The sequence below is a fragment of the Ochotona princeps genome, chromosome 2, assembly GCF_030435755.1.
Source record: "Ochotona princeps isolate mOchPri1 chromosome 2, mOchPri1.hap1, whole genome shotgun sequence".
Classification (NCBI taxonomy): Eukaryota; Metazoa; Chordata; class Mammalia; order Lagomorpha; family Ochotonidae; genus Ochotona; species Ochotona princeps.
Window position 1 is genome coordinate 63486291 of NC_080833.1, and position 27357 is coordinate 63513647.

General features: G+C 38.9%; 1 protein-coding gene across 5 annotated transcripts in view; it reads left to right on the forward strand.

The window, feature by feature from the left end:
- The window catches only part of ST6GALNAC3 (ST6 N-acetylgalactosaminide alpha-2,6-sialyltransferase 3), a 578537-nt gene that overhangs the window by 252186 nt on the left and 298994 nt on the right, over positions 1–27357 (forward strand). The gene's annotated exons all lie outside the window — the stretch shown is intronic.

Sequence of the window (27357 nt, forward strand, 5' to 3'; positions counted from 1 at the left end):
CATGAATGCAAAGTCCGAGCTTGTTTGACACTGTTGGTGACAAAGGTATACCTGCCAGTCTGCCTACCTCTTTGGTGAGGGTTTGGGATCCCATGGAGAAGTCACTTTGTGAAGAAATGAAAGGAGTTTCATGCACAGTGCCCTCCTCCCATTCTGGAATTGTTCTTAGCATCCTGGGAGGGATGCTGAAAGCTGGCGTGGTGTGTCCTTGTTTGCAGGCAGTGTGGTACCTGAGTCGTTGCTTCTGGTTAATTTGATCCTTTGAACATTGCTTCTGTTTGTGCAGGATTTACAAGCTTTTTATTGGAGCTTTATGCTGAAAAATGCACCATTTTGGTATATAAGTTCCAAGAAGCTTTGATTGTTTTTAATTCTTTAACTGGTTTTAAACTAATGTTTCTGAATAATCTTTTGCTTGATGTTATCGAGTGTCTGATTATCTATATATAAAAACATGCCTCTTTGAGAATAGTTTGCTTCATCCTCATCCTTTTGTAACTTTTGATTCTGACCGTCCTTTATATATGCTTTCAAAACCCTGAATTGTTGCGTTAGTCATTTCACATGTGCATGTTACTGGTTGACATGTGATTGAATTATCTTATCAGTGACTCTCATATGGGAAATCTCACCAGATATCAAATCTTCCTCATAGTATTTGAGCATTAAAGAGTTGAGTTATGTCGTGTTAAAAGGAAAACTGACGTAGGGACACAGTTACTTAACTAGTGAAATTAACTAAGCTACCTTTGAATTACTTTGGGTAACATGTGTAGCAAATTTTACTTTACCAGAGGATAATGCATGCTATTTTGCTTCTTCATAGGTTATTTCTTGAGAACAATCTTGATTACTCGAATGATTTCAGGCTTTGGAAACACGAAGGTGTGGCTTGGGGGTTTCACATCAGATATTCATATTTTGAAAAGCAGTATATTACTTTTGGATAAATTTCTTAATCTTTGAGTCTCAGTTTCTTTACTTGTAATATACAAATAGCAATTTCCACCTGCTAAAGTGATTATGAGTCTAACATGGGACAAAATATGTGAGAGTTCCAGCTCTGAATTGATGTTTAGTGAATAGTTTCTAGTACTTTCTCTGTACTTCACAGCATGACATAAAGTATTCAGTTGATAAACACCAAAATGCCAAAGTCTGGAGTGCCAGAATTTATTTTAATATCCTAAAGATTCTGTACTCAAGGCAATAAACACATGAACAGATTTCCAATCCTATTGGTAGTCAGAATTTTCTAAACTAGCTGCATAGTGAGCAAAAAATAAAAACACAATTATAAAAGCTCAAAGAGGTATCACTGTACCCTAAATATCAATCAGACAGGAAATTATATAGCCTGATGGTAGCAGGTATTGGTAGAATCTTCTATGTCTTAGTAACAGAAATATCAATTAGAATAACCACTTTGGAAAAATGCATTATGTTGTGACCTTGAAGAGGAGCTAATTGAAAGATTTAAAGTACCCTCTATGGGGCAGCCATATGGCAAAGCAGTTAAGATGCCAACTGGGGAATCTCATATCCCTAATCACAGTTTCTGGATGGCTTCGGACTCTGCTTCTGATTGAGCTTCTTGTCACTACACATGCTGGGAGGCAGCAGGTAATGGCTCAAGTAATTGGGTCCCCGACACCAACATTGGACATCTCGACTGTATTCATTGCTTCTGGCCTCAGCCTGGCCCAGTCCTAGCTGTTGCAGGTATTTGGAGGTGTGAACCAATAGATGGAGGGCATTTCTCTGTCTCTGGTTTTCTGTCTTTGACTTTCAAATAATCAATAAATAGGTAAATTTTAAAATCCCTTTGTGTAAATGACAATCTAGTGTAAAATAAAATTGGTGATCATTTTCCATTCTGATCCCCCATTCCATTTCTCAACCCTTGCAAGTTAAAGTTCTTTTCTTTGGAGGAAGATGAAATCTCAAACTGTAAGGAAGCAATGTGATGCCAACTGAGCAGATGCTGAAATTGTGAAAGTCTTTGCTGACTGCAAAACCCTGAAGGTCATCATTATTCAGATTTGAGCTGACCACATTCAAGAGGCTGCACCACACTGAAGCCAGGAATAGGAGTCATTTAGGTTTTGTGGCTAACTCTATGTATAGCCCCCGGGTACTGCACAGCCCATCATCTCTGACTCCCTCACTGCTCAGGCTTGCCTTGCTGAATCTCCACAGTGCCAGGAAGGCCACCTCTCATTTTTAACGGTGGAAATACCATCTACAAGTTTATTGTCATGCTTCTTTATATGTGGCAAAAATACATGTGACCTATACATGTTTCTGAAACAATGATAAAGCTGATAGAAATCTGTGCTTGGTAATGTTTTGTGAATCCTCCATTCTCCTTAGCACAAATTCTAACTAGTCATTCTGAGTTACTAATCACAGCAGATAGGGAAGACTAAGGACTGAATTACCCAGGGGCTGAGTTTAGGGTAATCACTCCATCTCCCTGTTGTCATCATGGTAGATGTGGAGGTAAATACAGGCTAAGAACTTCAGGCTAAGTTCTATTTGTAGTTTTTAAACCTTGGACTCAGCCATAATACTGTCTTTTTTGTTGTATGACATGGTGTGAGGGTATTGCTCACAGCATACAGCCTGCAGTTTATTTGCATTTGCTACTCAATAAAAGAATCAAGCTTTGGTGATCAATAGGATATCACAGCCAGATCTTTTTGGTGGTCAGTGGGGGTGACAGATGTCTCTCTTACATGCGATAAGAGAATTGTAACATACTGGAACAGCAGGAGACTGCTGGCATTTGTGCAAGGGGAAATTTTCACAGAGGCTTAAAGATGTGGTAAGAATCATGGTATTTCCAGGAGGCAGCAATCAAGTGGAGGACTGCATTTTCCTTTGCTTAACAATTTAATGAGGCCCAAGTATGCCTCTTTAAAAATGAGGACATTATGAAGCCTCAAGTAGACTGAATAAGAATATTTAAGATGAGTTGCTGTGACAGACAGACTGCAGCAGTCTAATTAAAGATGTATATAACATATTGATGTTCCAATAGAATTTCCCAAATTGTGGTTATAGTAACAATTAAGGAACAGTGATGACTTTGTTGGCAATAAAAGCACACGTTCCACACATTCAAATAAATGTACACAAGTAACTAAAGCTGACATGAATAGGATTTCTATATTTGATAATAAGGGCCTTGGATTTAACATAAGTATATCGAGAGCAATTACATGCAAATGTATGCTGCAAAAATTTAATTGTTAATTAAAATCTGAATATTCCCACTCATGTAACTATAGAGCTAAAGAAGTTTCAACTATTAAGTTGCCTTAGAAAAGAAAACAACTAAATTTATAAAACATAAATATTGCTTATTTGACATGCACATATTGGATTTGTCATTTTAAGGATAAATTACTACATTTTCCAAGTATGAGTATATGTGTTTGTTGAAGGAAGGAGCAATGATTATGTTTCTCAGTGTGGTTATAAAACAGCAAGTCTCACTCAGTGGCTATACTGTAACCTAACCTATGGTTGAGTGACAAATGGGAGGGACAGATATCCCCATAAATTGGAATAATTCCAGAAAACTTTTGTGAGAGGGGTGAGGCACATGTTTAGATGGATATAAATTAGAGAGGGAAGAGAATACAGTATTAGAAAAAGAAAAGGAGCAAAAGTTTAAAATATATTCTCTGTTCTTTTGTTCAGTTTCTATCATTCATAGTAAGCCAAGGATGCAACATTATAAGTCATACTCAGATCACCATTGGCTTCACATTCCACCAATTCATTTTGTACCTTTGTCTGGACCCAGTAGCTTTACTGCAACCTTGCGGTTATTCTCTTTGCCTGATTACCCAGTCCTGGAATGCACTGACTGTGATCCTGCTACTCTGCAAACTGCACACAAGTCATTTCTTTCCTTTTTTTTAAAGATATATTTGCTGTTATTGGAAAGGCAGATTTACAGAAAGAAGGAGAGACAGAAAGATCTTCCAACTGCTGGTTCACTCCGCAAGCGGCCACAACAGTCAGAAATGAGCTGATCTAAAGCCAAGAGCCTGAAGCTTTTTCCAGATCTTCTACACGGGTGCAAGATCCCAAGGCTTTGAGCTATATTTGACTGTTTTCCAAGGCCACAAGCATGGACATGACCTGGCACCCATATGCAATCGCAGCACATGCAAGGCAAGGACTTTAGCCTACAGTGCCATGCCCACATAAGTCATTTCTGATAATGCTTCCATATGCGTGTGCCTGATATGGACACAGTTCCTGCCCCAAGTTTGTGTGAGGCAATGACTTTCTAGAGAAGGAAATCAGATAAATGGGATTATAAACAAACATAGAAACCGAAACAGGTCAGTCTGGCTACAATCAAGCTTACTCTGGGCTACAAAAGAAGTTAGAAAAACATTCATTGATAATCATGATGTTGGAATGTGAATAGGATCCATGGAAAGGGAGAGACCACACTTTAACTCACAAAACAATAATATATATTAATATACATTGATATATGTACATATACATAATAATATAGTTAATATATATGGGCAAAAAATCCATCTATCCATATTCATGAATGAATATACATTAATTTATAGAAAATGCATGTGTACATGAGCACATGTTTATAGAATAATTTATACTTTGGGTGTAAGCATACATTTAATAAGTGCATAGACATATCACAAAATATAATGGCATGTCTATTGAATAATCTATATATTTATCTATCTAAAGAGGAGAAAAAGGGATAGTGAGAGAGGAGGAGAAAGTTAATCTGGTATATATAGTGCCTCCTGTGCTTGTCTGCTCCAAGCCTCTTCTTTTGTGCAGGAACCAAACCTTTCCTTCTGATCACAGGGCTGAACAAGCAGTTGATGAAAGAAATGGGTTCATTCCTCAAGCTAAGAAGTGTTGATGCTTTCTCAGATTCTGTGTTGTTCTGAATAACCTCTGTGGGAAAGGCTGTTTTCCCTTTGGTGGTGGGGCTTTTGAGATAGAATTCTATGGATGACAGTTGTCATCATCCTGGAGAGACAAAGTGAAAAATGAGGAAAACATTTGAGGACTTAAAACAAGTTCCAAAAGGCATGCTAGGTCCTCTTTTTGAGACCACTATTCTTTCTCTGTGATGTGTTGAAGCTAAGAAATCCCTCTTTTCATTTTGGTGATTTGAACTGTGGGGTTTTGTTTTTTGTTGTTGTTGTTGTTACTTTCAACCAAGACAGTCGTAGCTGATACTCTCATGTTGTTTTACAACCTGTAATCATCTTTAAACAGGAGCCATCTGAAGGAGTAGAGGGTCCCTTTTGCTGATCTGTACTCTCAAACCTACTGAGAGACCAAGCCTGAGAAATTGCATCTATCAGGTGGCTTGCCATGTCCTTGAGAGGCAAATGCTGTCTGGTTGAGCACACATTGCTTAGACAACTAGCTTACATTTTTGTGGGAGGAAAATCAAGGTCACAATTTCCTAAGGTTGCAAAGCTAGAAAATTGCTGTGTTAAGATTGATTCCTTAATGAATTTCTGGTTTCACTCAACTGATATATCATGTAGTTTTATTATAATTATCAGATGAAATTTTTTAGTGCTATGAGTTATCAACAATCAAAAGAGATTGATTTTCACTTTCTGTATCACATGTGTTATTGATGAAAGATCCATTATTATAGTTTTCAGTGTTGTAATTGGTTCCCCATGAAGATGTGAGGGAATTTTATTCATTACAGAATCTTAGGTAGTAAAGTGCCCATTTGCCAACTGTCATGTTAACATTTTTGAAAGGAACCTATTAGAAATTCACATATCAAATTACCTCATTTGTGGCAAGCTAAGGAAAACAAAACCGTGCACCTATCACAACACTTTGATTTGAGGGTTGCAAAAGATGGCGGATTTAGGCTGTTGTGGTAGTTTTTGTTTTATTTACTTATTTTTTTCAACGTGATAGCCTGCCAAGGTCACTAGCACAAAATGCATTTATCAAAAGACAGTATTAAGCACGAATATTAATCATTGAACATTTAATAAATACTGTATTCCAGACAAATTGGTAAGGATCAGCGGTGAACCCTGTTGAGATGGGTTCACGGAAGAAGACAACAGGATGGATTCAGTTGTAAATCTGCTGGACTAGTATTAGCTTTGGAATGCTTTGCTATTTCAGTCTGCAATTATAAGGTTGCAGCAGCCATCCTATGTAACAGATTCATTTCATTGTTGTTAAGAACAGTCAACATTCAAGTTCTTTCAATTAAACATTGTGTTCAACATTTGAAAAATAGTTGGGCACTAAGCAGATTACATCAAATTGTGATTTCTCATTTGTTACAATGAAATACACACACACACACACATACGTGTCATCACCGAATATTGTATTTTGAAAGTTACTGGCTTCTGAATCATAGGCTACCCTACATGGCTAGGGCAATTGTATTTCTGGTTAAATGAATTCAATAACATATATTTTCCCAAACTTAATGATTTATTTGTTGATTAAAAGGAAAATGAAAGCATTCTGATCTGACAATGTGTCTTCTCAGGTAACTTGACATTATCATGTCATCAAGGATAAGGAATGCTGGCTACAAAAGGGTAGTTTATTTAGTGCCCCACTGTGCTTACCAGACAAAAGGAGTTTCAGGTAGCAGAAGCTGAGGAGAAATAGCAGACAGAAGCCGGAAGGCCAATAATATGATTTCCCAAATTTATCATTGTCAGTAAGTTAAGAAATTGAATAGCATCAACCCTGAGCCAAAGTCTTGGCTCAAGACAGGTAAAAGGTGACTTTTCACCACACTGCAACCTTATGTTGTCTTTAAAAACTGTAGACAGAAGGTAGAATGAGAGTAGAGTCATGATCAAGGGCACAGAGAAACAAACCTGTTTATAGATTTGGATTTTGGATCACTAAAAATTATCCTCTGCAATTTGAAGCTAGGCTTGATCCCTGGTACTCTAGAGGCTGGGATTTCACTGCTTATATTTTCTAGTTCTGCAAAGTGGGAAATCATCTAAAAAGGGTGTCTATTCAATGACAAAGGGGGGATAAAACTATTAAAAGTTCCTGAGACCCAATGAATTCATAAAATGCAATATCATTAATTATTTAGAATTATAAAGTACACAAGGAAACAGTCTGTCTATTGTGATTATTCACATTTTGCTAAAAAGTACTAGTCTGGTCACAATAGGTTTTGTTATAACCTTTACCAGTGTTTCCTAATATACTATATATTTCTTTTGTTGTTTTTCAAGTTGGAAAAAAAATCTGAATTCTGAAAAATATTTAACCCAAATGATTTGGGATGAGATTGTGGGTTTTTGTCAGATACAGACTCTAAATGAGTAAGAAATGATTACGATGATGATGATGATGATGGTAATAATAACTATACAAAGCAAAGATGAGAGTACTTTGAGAACTAGTCAGATATAATATCTAGAAAATAGGGCCTGGCACAATAGCCTAGCAACTAAAGTCCTCGCCTTGAACATGTTTTGATCCCATATGGGTGCCAGTTCTAATCCCGATGGCCCTGCTTCCCATCCAGCTCCCTGCTTGTGGCCTGGGAAAGCAGTTGAGGATGGCCCAAAATTTTTGTATCCTGCACCCACGTGGGAAACCTGGAAGCATCTCCTGGCTCCTGGATTCGGATTGGCATAGATCCAGCTGTTGTAGCTGCTTAAACCATTGAAAGAAAGATCTTCCTCTCTGTCTCTTGTCATCTCTGTGTATCTGCCTTTCAATAAAAATAAATAATATAAAAAACAAATAGATGAGTAAGTAAATAGCCCTCGTGATTAAGTGATATGTCCGTCTCAGTTACGTGCCCTTTCCATGTTATTTTCTGCTGTAGTGCCTACAGAATACATATACCTTTACTATTTTAGCTATTTTTTTCACTGCTTTAAAATATTGATCCTATTCTAGTGACTTAGTTGTCCGGCAGGGGCAAAAGAAGAGCTTGAGATTATCTTAGTTAGCAAATTCTTTGAATTAATTTCATGGAGGGTTCATCACAGTGCATGAGATCAGTTAGTCATAGGTAACATTTACTGAATCTGTTGCCTAAAAAGTTCTGAGATAGGTTCTTACAAATTAAAACTCTTCTTCTGAAAGTACTTAGCAATTTTTATAATGCTCAGCAGGAAGAAATCTATAGCATTGCAGATACAGAAAGAATGATTGATGATATTACCTCAAAATACTATGAGCAACCAGATCTCTTTCTGTGTCTATAGCTATGGGTTGTAAACTTTATGTGATATTTTCTGCAAACTTGTTCTCCAACTTTTTTACAATGATTATACAGTATAAGTATTGTAGAAACATTTTAAATAATGCCTATATTTGAAATACGTTCAAGTTGTTTCATTAAAAAGATGAAAATTTTACAATGTATATAAGTACATCATTTGGAGTACTATTTCATATTTTGTAAGCATGGATTTCTTATAAGAATTCCACTCCGAAGAGAATATTTTGGGAAAATTAAAATAGAAACATTTCAATAGAAAACCTAACAATTTATTACCTCAATTAGGTGGCCAAGGTTTTTGCCAGTAGCAATGAATCATGTAGGTAATGTGTATTCTCAATATCATGTAATAAAAATGGGGCTTCACCTCTCTGACCTTCTTCCCCCAAACCCATAACCCATGTCTAATCAGAATAGTACCAAATATGGAGAGCTTTCCTACAAAACACCTAGTCAGGGTTCCTCTAAGATGTCAAGGTCATCAAAAAAAAGGCAATGCTAGGAAACTGCCAGGATCAAAAGCAACCCTAGAGACATGAGAACTGATGCAGTGTGGTGTCCTGGAAGGGATCTTAGGGAAAGGACACCTGATCAAAACTGAGGCAGTCCAAACAAAATGTGGATGGTAGCTAATATTACATAAATGTTTATTCATGATTGTGAGAAATGAATGTACTATTACAAGATGCTGATAATACTTTAAACTAGGTATGTGGGGATAATGGTGCTATCTTCTCGCTCTTTCTGTAAATCTAATCCTGTTATAAAGTTTTCTAAGGATTTTTAGACTTGACCTAACTATCTGGGAGGCTGAAATTTTCATTTCTTGAGAATGCAAAGATTGCAGAAGGCAGTGATATATAATAAATTGAAATTGAAATCTATTTATCCAGTTTCCCAGGGAGGGGATGTGTAAGACAAGTGCATTATGAATAGGTCATTGTTTTAATTTTCCATGCTGAGTATAATGGAAACTTTTTGGGGGAGAAAACTGTGTTTTCTAGAAATAGTTCTTGTCTTGTTTACGAAACAGCAAACTCTTCAAAGATCTCCCAAGAACATATGTTGAAATCATTGTGATCTTTTTAAGCCTTCTGGTTTGTCGTCATACTCTACCACTGTGTATTTTGTTCTAACTAACCTTCTTTCTAATGATGTAAATTGTTTGTAAATATCATAGGAAGGAAAAGTGTAAAGTAGGTAACATTTTCTTCTATTTTTTGCAGGTAACATTTTTTATGGCATAATATGATATTACATTTGGCCAATAATTATTTCTTTCTAAAACATTCAATGATATTGAATGGATTGAGGACACTTTACTTTCAGGTAGCTATCTTCCCAAAAATTACAGGATGACGCTTTGAGCATGTCCTTAAAAGATAACAGCAATAATATAACAATAAATGATGATCAATACAGAGCATAACATAATTATTTTGTGTCAAAAACAGTTCGGAATGCTTCATATCAGTTTGCACTTCCTAGCAATCATAAGGAATAGGTATTCTTATCAACCCATTTTGCAGATGAGAAAACAGAAGCCCAAATTATATAGTGTTGAAGAGGAGAAGTGAAGTGATATTTGAATTACGACTTCACAGTTTCTTTTTATAAACAGAACACGAGTGTTATTATGGTAATACCTAAGAGTTATGTAAAAGACATGTAAAATATTCATATCTCTGTTAGAGGAAGGCTGTTTGGGCTTGGTACAGAGGCAGGCAATGCAGTGGACCACTTTCTTTGATTAGGTATATCTCTTCATGTTTCTTATATATGCTACAGAGGTTACAAAATGTAAAGTATTTTGCTATTCTCTAAACATGGTCTATAAAGTATTTTTGTCCCTAGTTTTGGTATGTGGAAGTATTATGCATAAATTTTTCCACTATCTGTTGTTGTTCCTCAATCCCTCAATCTAACTTCAATTAAACGTCTTGTTACATGTTTTCCTGCTATCTAACCTTTCTCTATAAGCTAACATTTATGAAATAACAATTGCTGTGGGAGTAGGTGTATGTACATGTGCCTGGGGGGTAGCAGTCATTGTATGATAAGCCTGCTGAAGAATGAGTTCATACCACATGATGATAGTCCAGTTTACTCAAGGTTCACCAACTCAAGCATTAACATCATGTTGCAAACATCTCTGTGGAACATCCAGAACAGTCTCTGATGAGGCCTACAAGGAGACACTAAAATTAGTTGTCGTTGTTTGAAATTTTAAAATGGGCTGTCCAATTTGAATTTTTTTTTCCTGCAAAGACTCATTTGATAATAAAGAAGATAAAATTCATGCCTGGATGAGTGATACAACTCTCTTGAAGTCACATGTGCTGAAAGTGAGAGGGCTGAGTTTTAAATCCTGATTCTGGAGTCCCAGGTTTTAGTCTCATGAGTAAGTGCAGAGGAAATGCACCCTGTGTGCTGACACATGGTTCTCCATGTTGGCCATATTTTCTTTGCTCGGGTTCCAACCACTTGTGATTCTACTATGTGTTTTTATGTAGATTGCTTTGCTGATATGGGGAACTTCATGGATGACAAATATAGGTTTTGGGATTTTTCACTTTGCAGTGAAAACTTCTGTTAAGTCAATTATCTTGCTGCAGTCCACTTCTGCACTGAGTAAATACAAAAGCAAAATTCTCCTGACCTCTTACTTCATTGTGCTAGAGGAATAACAACACAACATTACTCTTGTCATCTTGCTGATGAATTGATTTCATCTTTCTCTCTTTGAATTTTTCAAAATAAATGGTTCTGTTTTGGGTGTTTCTCTGTTTCATAAGTAGCGTGTTTACTGCACTGGATCTTTTAAATCATGTGGTCTTGAAATAATAATCAGTTTTCTGAGAGATTGTGTTAAGCACATACTTTCAGGGTGAACATGTTGGTTTTCCCCAATTGAGGAACTTGGTTTTGTTTTCTTGAGAAAGTGTGTTTGAAAGACGGATAGGACACATAGACACATACACAAACACACATTCACGCATAGACACACAGACACACACACACACACACAGAGAGACACACAGGCACACACACACACAGACACACACACACACACAGAGAGAGAGAGAGAGAGAGAGAGGGAGGGAGAGAGAGAGAGAGAGAGAGAAACACTCCCTCGCACTGACTCATTGCTTAAGTGACCAGACTTGGGGCAAGGTTGAATCTAGGAGTCCAGAGCCAGGAACACAATGCAGGTCTCCCACATGATTCCTGGGAGTGTAGTTGCTTGAGATATGACTCTGTCCCCAGCAGGATCTGCAATAGCAGGAAGCTGGGGGTCAGGGGACTGAGCCAGGAATTGAACCCTAGTACTCTGATGTAGAATTCCAGACTAAATGGCTTCTCTTTCTGATTCTTAACTAGGTGGAAATTAACATTGCTTGTAGGAAATCCACTGAGAATGAGAATAAGCCAAATTGTAGGTGTTGGTCTTTGTGTTTCTTCAACATCTACTTTGAAGAGACATATTTCTATTTGATAAGCATGGTATCTATATGAATATGAGCTGACTTCACTTGCCCACCTCCTTTCCAGAATATATTTATTTTGCTTTTGAGTGGATTTGCGATCAGTTTGCTTAGTTGACGCTCAAAACCAGCATGATCATGAAAATTTTCTTTTTCATGAAATAACCCACTCTCAGCCCCTTGTTATTATTGCTATTAGACACTGGGAATGGAGTCATCTAACATGAAGTCATTCAAAGCTATAGTGAGTAGTTGGCTGTGTCAAAAATTCTAATGTTGAGAAAAACACAGGAATCCTGGTAACAGAATAATATTTGCCATCTGAGTCACCTTGACATTCTCCGACTAGTAAAAAGCTTCATTTCTTTTTCTTTAATTTTAATACAGAAGAATATATCTTAAATTTAGTAACCGAAAGTAATCAAACCCAGGAGTCTTCTTTTTTCAATGCATCCTGCTCTCCATCTCTCTTTTCTCTCAGTGATTTTAACTATGCAGAAAGCCAATTAGGAGATTCCACATAGGATCTTTTCTCCTTGCCATTTCTCCAAGCTTGTGTGAAAAATGTTAGAAAAATAATAGTGATGTATTCTATATCATCCTTTAAATTTTTAATCCTCATACCTTGGTTCAAACTGACTTTTTAAAAGTATTATTTCTATGAATGTATTTCAGTTCTCAATTTGAATGGCAATTCTTCCATTTTTTAAAAAAAATTTCCTGCTAGCTGTCATGCCTTGTTTTTTAAACTCTTAGTATTTGCAAATTAAGCACTTGTCTAGTTGCTTATGTTTTATAAAGTCTTTAGATCAATTATCCCATTTAATAATCTTGTTACCTTGACTGTATTCCCCATTTTCAATTGAGTATACCTTAAACAGATTGAGCACATAGAGTTTGAATAATTTTCTTACTATCATATAGAATCCTCTGTCTTCTCTAAGTGAACCTACTGTTTTCCCTAGATTTATCTTGTTCTGAAGTTTTCATCATTGACATCTTAGATGTTTTCAGAACTAGGCAACAATGGCCACGATTGGACCAGACGAGGCCAGGAATGAGTACCTCCTCCAGATATGCCTCGTGGCTAGTAGGGACACAGCAAATCGGACATGCTCCACTTCTTTTTTACAGGAGCATTGGCAAGGAGCTGGATTGGAAATGGAGGAGCTTGGACACTCACCAGAGCCCATTTTGGAGGCCAACAGTGCAGGAGATGGTTTTAATAACTATACTAAAATGTCTACTCGTTTTATTTCTTTAGGAGGGAGGGAAAGAGAGGGAGAGGAAGAGAGAGAAAGAGAGGAAGAGAGAGAGAGAGAGAGAGAAAAAGAAAGAGAGAGAGAGAGAGAGAGAGAGAGAGAGAGAGAGAGAGAGAAAGAGAAATTTCCACTTCTTGGTTCCCTTTTTAAATGCAAGCCAGGAACCAGGAACTCAATCCAGGTCCCCCTGTTGAAGGGAGTAACTCAAATTACTGCGATTTTACCTGCTGTCTCATGGACACGATAACAGGAAGCTAGAAGAGAATGAAAGATGAAAATGAATCTCAGGCAACCTGATATTGAATGTAGATGTCCCAAGCATTTATAGTTACGTTTTCCTGCTGTGCCACAGTGTCTGGACTGTAAATAGTTTATATGCAGCAACAATAATAACTTTTTTTCCTTTGCCAAATACTTCCTTGGCTTTTAAAGGATCTTATGTAATTGATATAATTGAAGAAGGTTACAGGTTATTACAAGTGTCAGTCTTTCTACTCTACATCACGAATCTGATGTCTGGTGAGTGAAAAATGATACAAAATCTTAAAATTACTGGGGTCCTTGCTTTGGCCAAGACTGCTACTGGTGATTGAACCTATCTCCTCTTGCATTTCAAATTTTACAGAAGTACATTCAATTGGCAGAATTTAAATGCCATCCACAACCATAGCAGCAAGAAGGGCAGGGGTACGTAGTTATATTTTCAGCCATTGCTCTCTAGGAGAGGAAAGAGCGTACGTTAAGGTAGTGTGGGTATTGACTCCCAGCAGACCGTATCTGGCATAGTTATTATAATGATGTGAGACGACTGCCTTTTTTTTCAGAATGAGCTACTGTAAAGCAGTTAGATGGGAGTAATAAACTCCAGTGTTTCATAACTGAATAGGAATGCTGTAGTTCATAATTATTTTATAATGTACAATAGACTGGAAGAGAAGAGCTCTTGGCTCCAATCATGGAAAAAAACTAAGGAAATGAAATAACTTTTATCACTGCCTGATTTGATTAATTATGCTGTTTAGGTGTGGCATGTACACATATTATGTGTTAATCAAAAATTAGAAAAATAAGAAAAATTTTGAAATGACCACTGAGTGTTTAAATGCTCAGATATGAAATGGTGAGGGCAGAGAAACAACTGCATAGTTTGAGATTCTGAAAAATACTGTTGATAAGAGTGGAAGAAAGAAAGACTGAGAAAGAATTGAATGTTTCTTATTGCTTTTGAGGAGCAGCTTATGCCATCTTTTCTGAAAAATTAATCAGGCAAAGAAATGCTTGAATATATCCAGATGCATTCCTATTTGCAGTCACTCTGTGGATGTGCTGTCATCCAAATGCTTCCTTCATCCTTCAACTGGCTAAGTCATGATTGAAAAGAATCTTTGCTTCCCTGTCATGCTCACATGCTATTTCACTGGCATTTCTTCCTGCCCATAAGCATGCTTTCCCAAGTGCACTGTAACTTATTTATTTAAATACTGGATAGATTGCCATCAGTTCCTCATCTGACCAGTCATTCAGTTCATGAATTACTTGCAGGTTCCCATTTCAGTAATACGCTTGGCGTGGAAATGTTCCATTTCTGTATTTTCTCAGCCACTGATTAGCGAAAGGCTGATTCTGATGAGCTTGTGTCTCCAATGGGCCTTTGAAAAAATAGGTTAAGGCTTCTGTTTTGAGAACAATTATAAATGTAAATATGGACATATATTTACCTAAAGGAATAGTAACAAGAATTATTAGTTAAAAATCATCCTGCTTGTCTCTGTATTGTGTTTGCCAGTTGGTCCTGCATTTTTATGAAGAGACCCATCAGAAATTCCTAGGATTATTCTTCCTCAAGTGTGTGTTTATAAAATTTTCCACAAGATTGATTGGAACACAAGGATTTCAGTTGCTAGCATCCTGTTAATCAGTTCAGATTTGTTAAAGCCATTCTTGTGCTAAATTTCCTTGTTTTCATAATTTCCTTACTCAGAATTAATTCTGTGGCAATGCATTAGCACAATCAGGACATCTTCTACCAAATCAGTGTTTCTATTGAAGCTTACATAGGTTAATGACAGTGAAGATACCCAAAGGCAAAATGAGGCATTTGCTTCCTACTTTTTGTGAAAAGTTTACTTGTGAGATTGCTCTTCTGGGGGTTTCATTACTAATTTGTCTGTATTTCATTAATTCTTCTTATCTGAATCTGTAAAATACGCTGCACTTTCTTTATACATGTGTCTTTTTGTGCCATTTCTAATTCATGTAATTACCTTTGAAAGCACTGGAGCTGGGTAAACTGGGGCACTAATAGTCCTGTGTTTATTGATGAAATTGAGATAGGATACTGTGATCTAGGTTGCCTTTGATAGAACAAAGTCAGTACTACACCTTGGAAAGAAATAAGGACATGATGGGTCAGGTTTCCCCCTGTGCAGAGTATGTCAAGAAGAAAGTCATTGCTTGAAGCAGTGGATATCCTGGTTACAGGGTTAGGTCTTGGGTTGTGAATCAATCCATGCACTTAGTTGTTAACATCATTCATTCTATAGACTCAGGGATCTGTCTGCATTTCCAGACATACTTGCCATTGCACCCTGCTAACATAGTGCTCAATACATTAGACATCATCAGTCACTTTCAGTTCTACTCTGTAAAACATATTTCATACCTTTCTAGTTTCAAATGCCTGTGCATTCCCTCATTCACCTGGTTTAGCATTCATCTTCCAGGTGTTTTCTTCTTGCTTTCTGATTTTTGGCTTGTTTGTTTCTCTAGAGCTTGTCTGTTTCCATCAGAGTGCCAATAGCAATTTTTGACATGGGTTGTATGTAGAGCTCTCTCACTTTTTGTAACCATAAGTACCTTAAGGTAGGTCCCTCTTTGTATCCCAAGTCCATTTTCCATTTCTCTCTCGCTAATAGTGGCACCTTCACCCAGGAAGAAACCAATCAACCCCAAGAGAACCTACAATTAGTTTTGTGCAGACATGTGATTCTACTTTGTTTGGCATGTTTAGTGGTTTAGAATCCTGAGGAAGATTTGTGTTTTGGGGCTGGCGCAGTGGCTCAACTGGCTAATCTTCTGCCTGCTAGTGCTGGCATCCCATAGGGGTACCAGTTCATGTTCTGGATGCACCGTTTGTTATCCAGCTCCATGTTGTGGCCTGTGAAGGCAGCAGAGAATGGCTGAAAGCCTTAGGACCCTGTGCCTTTGTGGGTGGTCTGGATGAGGCTCTGGCTCCTTGCTGCTCTCTTCGCATTGGCCACCACAATTGTTTGAGGAGTGAATCAGCAGATAGAAAATTTTTCTGTCTCTCTGTCTATTAACAATAGTAATAATAACAATAATAATAATTTTATGTTTTATTAAAATATCAGCAAATAGGGCCAGTGATTGGAAGGGATAAAAGCAGTTTTCAGTTCAGTGTTATTAATAACTCTGTGGGCACTGTTTAAATTTATAATGTACTGTCTTGTTTTTGATGGGAAGTGTTTGTACCAATACCCACAGAGATGCTATTATATATATATATATATATATATATATATATATACACACACACATATATATGTATATAAATAAATACTATATATATAGTATTAATAGGTGCTTGCTAAGATCCTTTCTTATCTTATGATTCTTATGATTCTACCTTATCTTCTACTCTTATTTCTACACTTAAGAGCAAAACAAATGTCATTTAATTCTTTTCATTGCTACGATTTTGAAATCTTGTAATTTAGTTCTGCTATTACATTTTTTTTGTTAGTCAAGATCTGTGGAAAAAAACATTATATTTTGCTTCATACCATAGTGAATCTGGTTGTCTTTGTTTATCTTGTCATATTCTCCCTTCTTTGTGTACATAAATATGTGTGACAAATTTTCTAAGATTTTAAAAATGATCTCTCAATTCAAGTCAACAAATACTTGAATTGTATGTCATATACAGTAGGGAACATGCAAAGAATTTCTGCTAAATATCTTAGTAGCTGTCATCAAATTTCTACTGATTTTTTTTTTGCTCAGATGAAGTCATTTGGTTCTTGTAATTAGTATTTTTCCATCTTATAAATGAGACCACTGTGGCAAAGACAGCGTAATTTTTCTAAGCTCATATTGCTGCCAGTTAGAAAAACACAATCTTCTCTGAATTTGAACTTATAGCCAGTCATCGTTACTATCTCTTGATGAATATATTTAGTAGGATATTATCTGATATGGTTTGGATATTAGTTTGGACATACCCCAGCGGCACATACGTAGAAGTCTTGGTTCCCACAATGTTATGTTAATGATGGGTGAAGAATGGAGGCTCGATTCCCTTATGGCGTTCAGACCCTTAGTGGTAAGTTCTTAGTTCTCTAGAGCATGTCTTTAGAAGATAACTCTCATAAAAGGATTGGCTCTAAAAGCCATGTTTGGCCTGGTCTTTTTGGTGCTTGTTTGCTAAATGATCATGCCCTCACATGTGCTCCAGGATTGCCATTCTCTAGCCTCATTACATGGCTGAACCAATGAATCACACCTTATCTTGAGATGTAACACTCCCAAGCTGTGAATATTCTTTTACAAGTAGCTTGTCATGAGAAGTGATAGTAATGAAAAGCCAATATTTATCTCTCAGAAATAGTTTTTCAGGGTAGAATTATATGTATGCATTATACTCTGAACAAATTCCTTCCTTAATCTTAAAATTCTTCTTTCAAGTTTCTCTGTGTTGTTTTCTTTTTGTAAGATTCTGGAATTGGCCATCCCAATCCGTATTTTTCTCATCTGTACCACTGATGATTTTCTAAATTTTGGAAGTAGTCATTTAAATTTTGAACTCACAGGGGTGTGATTCTGTTAATCCCACTGACCCCGAAAATCCTTCATATATGTTTTGCTTATTTAGGAATCACCATAGCATGATGAAGTTACCACAAAATAGCCATTTTTCCATGTTATTGAATGTGTAGTTTATGCAGAATGTAGTCTAGAGGAAAGTAGAAGATATACTCCCCAAAAGAAGGTGCCATATAAGAAGTACAAAGAAAGTGATACTGGACAGTGAGTGAAGTGACTGAACACAGAAGTGAGATTCATCTGTATGCCTTCCTAACATGTTCATGTTTTAGAACTAGGTCTCATATTGTCTCTCTTACCATTGGCAGATATTAAGTTGCAGTGATTCTCTGCCATCTTTGTTGATCAGATTCCAATAAGTGCATTCTAAGAAAGTATAATTTAGGGAAGTGATTTTCAAATTTAGTATGCCTCAATTTCACATGAAGGACTGGATAAAACCCAATAGCTCTGTCCCAACCCCAGGGCTTTCAGTTCAGCAGATCTGTGGTCAGTTTCAAGACTTTGCATGTGTAATATGATGCTCCTAGGTAATGTTGATGCTTCTGATCCTGATATTGTAATTTGAGAACTGCAGATTTGGATTTTACTCAGGGTCACAAGAACCACTAATTTCAGAAGACTTACAGATTTACACATATTCATAGCAATTCTCCAACTCTCTCAAAGCAGTTAAGTTGATAAGCACTCAATCCTGTAGTGATTTTATCAATTTAGTACAGAACCACAAGACAATTTTTCACAATTTGATAAAGTGCCCACCCCTACTTCAAAGTGTTTTGGAAATACAATTGCACCTGAAATCTTCTCATTAAAAACGAAGCAAATTGTCACTTTAAAGCTATTAGTACCTCCTTTTCAATTGCATTTATTAGTTACCAAACATTGTCTAGGACACAGTGTGTGATTGTTAAATGAATGAGTATTTCACACAATGAAAAATATCTCACTAGGTTAGGTTGGATAACCACGTCTCTCTAATTATGCTGAAATATGTGTAACTTAATTCTAGTAACAATTATTAATTTTATTGATCTGATGGGTTCATGTGAGATTGTTTTCCTCCTCTTGTTCTCTATTTTTTATTTCTCAGCTAATAGTGCCCCAGTTGAGTAGACTGCATGGATTTTAATAAGGACTTCTATTTCTGGGAAGGATAATAAGCAAGTCTGGAGGGCAGGGTCACACTCACAAAGCCTTTCTGACAGGAGGCAAAGATTAAAATGCGCCAGCAGACTGAGCCAGCTGGGAGGAAGCTGCAATTTCACACTGTGTATTTCCTCAGAGTGCCATTTGCTTACCAGGAGGAACACAGACTGCATTGCATATCCAGGAGGGGAGCAAGATAGAACTCAGAGATCTTGAATAGTTTGGCATCGTTTCAATTTATCTGTTGGAATGATAGAACTGTGGCATAAACCATGTTCTTAGATTTTCAAATTATATTCTGTTTTGCTCCAGTAGTTGACATACAAGTCCCTAAAACTTACTGTGGGAGAGTACTTCCAAAATTTCCTGACAAAGCTGAAATTAAGAAGGACATTTATATTCTGGTGCAAAAAGTTGACATCCATGCACAGTTTTTTATTAACAAAATTTGCATTTTCCATGGAGTTTTTACAGCACCCACATATAAGTGAAACCCCCAAAAATGTAGTATAGAGTTGTCCAGTCCCAACGAGCAGTGTGTCTCCATGGTATGATAAACAAGACTGTTAATGTGCCATCTGATTTGGTTCCATTGAGGGACTTACAGCACATTGTACAGCTTACTTCACAGTCCCATTTTTTTTAAGATTTATTAATTTTTATTTCAATGTCAAATATACAGAGAGGAGGAGAGACAGAGAGGAAGATCTTCTATCCGATGATTCACTCCCCAAGTGACAGCAATGGCCGGTTCTGTGCCGATCCAAAGCCGGGAGCCAGGAACTTCCTCCAGTTCTCCCATGTGGGTGGAGGGTCCCAAGGCTTTGGGCCATCCTCGACTACTTTCCCAGGCCACAAGCAGGGAGCTGGATGGGAAGTGGAGCTGTCAGGATTAGAATTGGCGTTCATATGGGATCCCAGAGCGTGCAGGGCAAGCACTTTAGCTGCTAAGCCACCACACAGGGCCCCAGAATTCCATTCTTATTTGATATTCATTAGAAATTCATGAAGTAATCATTGGGATGTTATGTATATATAGATGAGGAAAGTGAGTCCCTGAAACTTTAAGTTATTTGGCCAAAATAAACTAAGTAATGGGTGCTGTGAGTTGCAACAGTGTGTCAGATTCGTTAGCACCTGTCTTAGTGCAGAAATTCTGAGCCGTATTACTCAGCTCAGGGATGTAGAGAAGTTACTTTTGTCACCCCTTATTTGATGGATGAAATATGAGACAAGAGAAAGGCCAGTGGCATGATTCAATCAGCTTGCCAATTCAAGAACTGTAGATTCCCAGTCTATGCAGAACTCCACTGTAGTTAGTTTCCCTCCTCTTTTGGTCTGTGACAGATTTGTGTAAAGCAGCTCTGTGAGCAAGTAGCCAGTGCTTCCTCCAGATGAGCTAATGTGTGGTCAGAGTGGAGAATATCAGGGCCCACTTGACAGGCTAAAGAAGACATTTGCATCCAGTCCTGGCTGTTCAAACCTGCTCGTGGCTAAAGGGACATGAAATATTTTGCAGAGAGCAGGTTTTGCTCTTCAGATTCTCCTTTCTCCCAACTCCATTTCTTTTCTTGGTGAATCTGAAGCCAGACTGACATCCCTTGGACAGGAAGCATATCATTTCTGCATTCCCCAAACACTCTCTGGCTGCTGCGTCAGCAACTGGATGCTTGCCCAGACTCTGCAGGACTGTAAAGTTGGGGTTGCTGGCCTGGGGCAAGAGGACTTCCAGATGTGTTTGCTTACCAATGGCAGGCCCTGCCATGCTATTAGAGTAGCGCAGAGAAAAGTCATGAAATTATCTTTTCTGCTGGATTTAATATCGAGGGTAACTGACATAGCAAGCCACCTGTTTTTGTGTTGAACAATTTTCCATTCAGGGTGTCCTCCTCTTGAAAGGTGCCCTTTGAGTTGTTTTAAGGCAAGGGCTTTAAAAGCAGTTTACCTGTCACTTATATGGCATATGGGCTCCAGTCACCTGGGTTCTGATTAGAAATGTAAGATGCCAGCAACTAGCTCAGACCTATGGAATCAAAATCTGCATTTGATCAAGAATGCTAGAGAGATTGGTTTGTATGTTTGAAAAGTTAGGTGCTTGTGAGACACTTGGGAGTTGTATCATTTCCTGTTTGCTCTTACACCCTATGCTGGTGATGTCTAGAAAGGAGCTGTCTCCAGTGATGGGGGAGCAGATATTAGCCTTCATATCTTTGTTGGCCCAGGTTGACATTTCCAGAGTATTGTGTAAGATGGTACACATTCATACAAGGAATCACCAGTCAGAAAAAACATTCTCCTGGCCGTCCATAGGCCATGTGGGCCTCCACAGAGTGTCTGCTTCCTATAGTATACCTTATATTCAGAAAGCCAACAGCTGCCTTGCATGGGTGAACCATACAGTTAATGGAGGAGTAGCATACTGAAAATGATGTTGGGGCTATTAACATTTTTATGGGTGGGCTGCTTTGCAAAGCTGAAGGAAAGTATTATTCTTCTAGGATTAATATATTTAACAAAAAGCCTGCCAGGAGAGGAGGCTTTTGCTGATAAATATAATTCTGCTGTTGATTTATCTAGTAATGGAGACATGGAATTACGGGAATCAATGTGTATGTAAAAGCCATTGTCATTTGGTTAATTATGTTTTGCCAGCAGAATGAGGGAGCACTTTATGCCTGGTGCAGCCAAATGTATTTCAGCCAGAATCCCGTATTGTAAATGACAGGCGCCTAAAACTGAATATAAAACTGCTAATAATTGTACATCCCTGAATTCCTGGTGCTTGACTTTCTTGACTCTGCACTTGGGTTGTGCCATTAATGGGGGTTGATCTACTTCTTCCGAAGCAGTAATCCTTACCTGGGATAATTTCCCTTTACATAGCATTTCTGACTGTCTGGAGATTGTAACTGGGTGAAGCACAATTGGTAGAGGCCAAGGATTACGCTGATGCTAATGTGTTGGTTGTGTTGAAGCTGGAGGTCTCATTTCAGAGCACTCTAGTTTATAGCTCTAATCCAAAGATTGGAGCTAAGTTTCTGTTCTCTTTGTTGACAGATAAAGAAATTATCTAGCTTTCTAGGTTTATTATCTTGGATATCCATCAAGGATGAAATCAAGGTGAGCATATAGTAAGAGAGACCAGTGTGTTTCTTTAGCCACTTCCTTCTGTCTATAAAGCCCTGAACTGTTGCTGACTTCTATCCTTTCTTTCCTTACAGTTTGATGGACCAGCCATTGGTTGGAATACCTAATGTGCACTGTGATCTCAGGTCTACAATGCAAAGATCCATCTTAAGAGTGGAAGTCAGAGTAATAGTGTCAATATTTTAAGGAATCATAGACTTGGTAGTAGAAACAGCATGAACCTGTGTCCTGAGCTAGGAATGTGCTTCAGACATAGATATCTGTGTTGTTGATACTTTCTTTACAAGACTGTATAGAAACTTTTGGGCTATATGCAGTAAACTCTGGTTAATTTCAAAGCACCATATACACAGTATGTGCAGTATTATTGCAATGCCTCAGAGCACATTTGTAGGATTGCCCACTGTCTGGTAGGGTGACCTTTATTTCTGTTCATGTACAAATGAAGAGGAAACAGCTGCTGTCCCAAGGACCTGGAAATGGTGCCCAGAGGCATCAGAGAGTGTTTTCCCAGTGTAGAGTTGGTGAAAATCTGCAAGAGTCATTCACACTGGCAAATTTTCATGTCATAGTGTTGGAGGATGGCAAGCACCGTGATGATCGTGCCTCTGCCGTCCAACAAGATGCTACTCCCAAGCCAAATGGGGCCCAGTACAGCCAACATAACCATCATGGAGCCTACTGCCATCCAGGAGAGAAAACATGTGAGAATTAAAGACCTTAGCTCCTGCCTTGTCCTGGCACAGAGATAAACAGTTAAGTCAGCCTTTGGTGGCCTATCTTTTCTAGCGACTCACCCATAGGAGGAATTAAGCTCTGTCAAAGGATGAAGCTAAAATACTTGAAATATAATCCACACACTTCTTTTTCCAAGGCAGGTGGTATAGTTTACATTTTAAAAACATCAAGAATAACAACAACAACAACAAAGCCAGAAAATTGAACTGCTGAATGCTGTGCATGGCTTTGTGTTTGGAAGTAAGATTTTCCTTGAAATCTGGGATGGGCATTTCAGGAAGCTCAGAGAGGAAGGCACCCGGGGGATTCTTATAGAATATATCTGATTGGCTCATATACCCATGTGTTTACACATCAGCTTTAAGGATTTTTGTTAGTGCATGTTCTATTTCTAATGTTGCAATGACGAAGGCAAGGTCAGAGGAGATATGTATGCATTTCATCTTTCTTTATGCTGAGGAACCCATTTATAACTGAAAGAGGTTTGGCTTATTAATTTTATGAGCATGCCTTTCCCTACCTTTTGATAAGACAAGTGAAGTATCTTCAGAACTGAAATATTAATATATGTGCCTAATGTTCTGAGTGGGCAAGACTTTTTCACCTCATAGTAGCAAAAGGAAAATAGACAACTTGAGTCATAGCATCCATGAAGTGAAAGATCCTCTTTAATATAGCCTGTCATCTTACACCAGTTGTCTGCAAGGAGAGGTGCTTACACTTGGAATTAAAGGGAGCCTAAGCAAAACGGGCAACTCCGAACAAGGAGAAATTAAGTAAAAGATCAACCTGTTTTGTGAGTTTTGTGGAAGCTGAATCTGTATCCTAGAAAGCTTGGCAAAGTAGCCCAGAACAGAAATGAACTAGGCATGCAGCCAGGATGAATGCTAGAAGAACTCTTTGGAATCATGGCTTGTCAAATACTGCTATGCCAGCAGCTCCCCCTTTCCTCAAGGTCAGAAGCATTTCTTTCTCGCTTCTTCTTTCGTCCTCTCAACATCTAAAGCCAAATCCTACAGAGTACAAAGAGGAAGTTAGGACCAAACAACTCCTTCTGACTTTGAAATTCTCAGTCTTTCATTTTCTTTAATTCTTGAAAGCATGTTAGCTTCACAAAATGATAGGACTCCCTTGTATTATGTGATATGTGTGCTAGTCAAAATAACTGCAAAGCAAGTTCTTCCAGAGGAATGAAGCAACCTACGAGAATTGCTTCAAATGCCATATTCATTTATTTATTCATCAAAGACTTGTGGGCATGCACTAAATATTAGGGGTTGAGTTCACAACGGACATGAGGCAAGTGAGTGGCAGGCTCTATTGGACTTCATAGAAATCATAATATAAATGGTGCAAAGACAGATAAGTAAAAAGTAACCATGCAATCAAGCTAAAGACTGTTGGAAGTGTTAGAAACAGACGTGTTACTGTACTAGGGGAGCTATGACTGGCAGGCGAGGACTGAGACAATCAACTTTAGATGGGGTTGTCAGTGGTGACCTCTGAAGATTTCATCTGAGACCTGTGTGATGAGATGAAGCCAAGTATTTTGTTCTATACCAGGAGTGCGGCAATTTTCACTCTGGCTTTCTGGGAAAACGTGAAAGCCTGTATTTACAAGGGCAAGTTTTGATTTACAGAGTCACAAGGTCTAAAGAGGAGATTTTTACCCTTAGGCTTCTGAAGAAAAGTTTCCTGGTCCCTCTTTCCTGCTGCACACATTTCCCTACCAAAATTCTGTGTGGTCATCCTCTATCAGCTGTCAGCACCGCCATTTCTTCCTGTTTCTGCATACACCTTCACTTATCACACCCTGGCATATGGTATTATTTTATGTTATTTACTACTTGCCTGTGGGATATAAGTACGGAAGACTATGTCAGCTTTTCCTTCAGTCATGGTAGTCACTCTGTTTTCTTTCAGTATTCTTAGGGAAAGATAGTACTTTTTCCCTGCAGGGAAGAATGTTTTCCAAATAACAGGTGATAAAGCTAGCTTTCAGTATAGATTTGGTTAAGTCCAGGATTCACACACCTGAATCCCATGTGAGATGTCTCCTTGGGAATTTTCCACATTGCTAGGATACCTGTCCCAGAGGGTAGGTGGGCATGTCAGGTGACACCTTTTTGTTTGCAGTCACTGGCAATGCGAGAGTGGTTGTATAAACCAAGACGGGAAGAAGAGACATCAAAACAGGCTGTGAAGCTGGACAAGTGAAAGAACACCAGCTGAAAGCTTGACCTGTACACTTTGGTTTAGCAGTGCCCTACACTTGTGGATGCATTGGTGGTTAGTGGCATAAGTTTTAGATTCTAGAGATAGGGTTCAAAGTTCTATTTTGCTCTTGATTTTGAAACCCTAGCCAACTTATAGAGTGCTTTAGCACTAATTTCCTTTTGTATGAATTGGCTTAGATAAAAGGAATAATATCTGCCCTTAAGGTTGTTGGAAGGATAAAATATGACAAGAATAATTGGTTAATAGGCATTCAAGACATTGTTGTTTTTACTATGAAGCTTACTTATTATTTATATGCTTTACTCAACATTTCATTAAAAATGAGTATTATAAAAAGAGGCATTACTTTCAAAAGGTTTTTTAAAGCTAACTACTCTAAGGATTAGCATCTACACTTTGTAATTAAGGCACATGAAAAGTCTAGGATTGATGGCCCTTCAATCCTTGTAGGGCTGTAGCAACCACTGGCATGTGTGAGATCTGTGGTTAGGAGTAGACCTGATGGGGGACCTTGGGCAACCTGCCTCTGGACTGCAGTTCCTGTTGAGGAGTATGATAGCTGGATCTGGGGACGTGCCGGGTAGGGCTGTAACACTCATCTGTGTGTGCGCGCGCGCGCGCGCGTGTGTGTGTGTGTGTGTGCTGGCTCAGGCAGCATGCTGGACTGAGCCAGGCTGCAACACCCACTGGCATACATGAGAATCAGAAAAGGATATGGGCCATGCCAGGCCGGGCTGGGCTGGGCTGCAACACCTGCCGGCAGGAACTGAGAGTGAGGATAGGCCTTGTCAGGTTGGGTTGAGGCACCTACCAGCACACACAAGATCCAGGAAAGGGATTGGGTCTGGTAGAGGAATTCTGGTGACTCCTTTGCTAGATTGCAGCTCCGACTAATGAGTGTGCAAGCCAGGGCCAACAGCGAACTGGGCTGGGCAAAGTGACACCACCATTGGCATGTGTATGGGCTGCTTCTGGGGACACATCAGACTAGCCTGGGCCCCAGCAATAGCTGCCACTCACAAGAGCCAGTGTTACTGTAGGATGAGTCTGGCTAGGCCGCAGAATCCACTAGATCACGTGAGAGCCGGCTCTGGCGGTGGACCTGGCTGGGCAAGGCATAGTACCTGACAATGAGAGCTGGAATGGTTATGGGATGGTCGGGCTTGGCCACAGTGCCTGTTGGTGAGTTCCAGGAGTGGGGGTAGGCCATGTCAGGCTGGGCTGCAATAGCCACTGTCATGCAAAAGACCTAGGGCTGGGAGTGGGTTTGATAGGGGAAATTCAGGAACTCCCATAGGCCACTGATCCAGTGGTGAGCATGACAGCTGGGACTGTGTGTGAGCCAAGCTGGGTCAGGCTGCCATAAATGCTGGCACGCGCAAGAAACAGAATGCCAGGCACAGCACAGTGGCTTAGATGCTAAAGTCCTTGCCTTGCATGCTCTGGGATCTTATATGGACACTAGTTCATATCTCAGCAGCCCTGCTTCCTATCCAGCTCCCTGCTTGTGGCCTGAGAAAGCAGCTGAGGACAGTCCAGATCATTGGGACCCTGTATTCATGTGGGAGATGCATAACAGGCTCCGGGGCTCCTGACTTAGGATTGGCACAACTCCGGTCCTTGTCGCCATTTGGGGAGTAAATCAATGGACAGAAGATCTTCCTGTCTCTCCTCCTCTCTGTGTATCTGACTTTCCAATAAAAATAAAATAAATCTTAAAAAGAAATACAGTGGATGAGGACTACGTAGACTAGGGTGCAGCACTCTCTGGCAAGTGTGAGGTATGTCAGGTTGACCTGCAGTGCCCCCTGCAAGCAAGCATAAGATCTGGGATTGGGAAAAGGCCTGGTAGGAAAACTGCATGCATTCCTCTGCTTGGCTACAGCTCCCGCTGGCGAACACTAAAGCCAGTTTTGGGGGGAATGTCAGGCTGGTCAAGGTGGCGTTACCCATTGGCATATGTGTGGGTCAGATCTGTGGGTGAGTCAGGCTGAGCTAAGCTTTAACACCCATGAGTTTGCCTAAGAGCTGGTTGGGATGGGGGCTGGGCTGGGTTAGGCTACAGCACATGCTGGCACAGGCAAAACCTGGGGCTGGGGGCAGACCTGTTGAGAATTATTGGGAATTGCACTGACTAGGCCACTGCACCCACTGGTGTGCATAAAAACCATATGTATGTTGTCTGGGCTTGGTTAAGTTGTAGCAACTGTCAGTTCATGTG